This window comes from Condylura cristata, unplaced genomic scaffold (assembly GCF_000260355.1).
Source record: "Condylura cristata isolate star-nosed mole 26May11 unplaced genomic scaffold, ConCri1.0 scaffold00009, whole genome shotgun sequence".
NCBI lineage: Eukaryota > Metazoa > Chordata > Mammalia > Eulipotyphla > Talpidae > Condylura > Condylura cristata.
The window spans coordinates 481,292-482,432 of NW_004567110.1; positions in this window are offsets into that span (position 1 = coordinate 481,292).

Genomic DNA, 1,141 nt, shown 5'->3' on the forward strand with positions numbered 1-1,141 from the left:
GGCCCGGCGCCTTCTTCGAGAGCTGGCGACTCGGGGAGCCCGCCCAGCCGCCCGCACCTCCTCCCTGCCCGAAGCTCGCATGGGCACGGGGCCTCTGGGCCCCTCCATGCCCCCGGGCGGCACCTGCGCCTCCGGGCTGAGCTGGCCCAGACAGCAGGATCGGGTGGGGGAGGGCCGCGGGGGAGGGCTGGCGGGGAGGGGGGAGCCCCAGCTCGGCCATCCCCGAGGGGGGCAATAAAGACTCCCTGTTGTGTCCTTGAAGTCCTGAGTCTTGCCCCCACCTGGGCCCCGGGGGAGATGGCGCTGAGGGTCCCCCGGCGGGCAGGGCCCGGATGGGGCCACACAGGGGGGGCACACGGACAGGTAGGTGGGGCGGCTGGGCGGGAGCCCCTGTGGGCTGGGCGCGGCGAGCGAGCGTGGGCCGGGGAGGGGGTGCTGGGGTGGAGAGCCCCAGGGGTGACGCAGAAGAGAGCCCGGTCCTGGCTGGCGGCCACCACCAGGTGCCCTTCACGGTCGCAGACACGAGGGCCAGGCCCGGCGCCCGCTTCAGGCCCGCACGAGGCCCAGCGTCCTCCAGCCGGGTGCGGGACCTCATGTCCTCCCAGGCAGCTGGGGCTCACCTGGCCCTGGCCACAGGGGGTCACCTGCTGGGCGCCCAGGAGCTCCAGCAGCCTCTGCTGGGCCCTGAGGGCCAGCCCCTGGGTCCGAGTGCAGGTCAGGCCTGGCCTGCACCGCTGACAGTGACCGCAGGGGCTTTGGAGACGCCCTGGGGGCGGGCCGGCCTCCATCACCGGCCCCGCTGGCCCGAGGGGCCCGTGTCATCCGGGCCCCCCGGCGTGCCCACTAGCGGGGCGCAGACCAGGCGAAGGCGCCTCGCCCCTGGGACCAGCGCTCCTCAGGCGACACTTGCCGGCCCCACACCGGGCACCCTCACCCAGAACATGCCCTCTGCCCACGGCCCCGATCATCAGGACCTGCACTGGGCATTGCAGCTGGCGTGCTGACCTGGCGTCCGCCTGCACCCACCTCGCCTGCAGGGCCCAGGCGAGCCCTGCGGCCAGGGCCACCCCCAGCCCCAGGCGAGAACACGCTGGCTTCCCGTGGCCTGGGCAGGGCGGTGCCCGCAGGCCGCAGGGCGGGC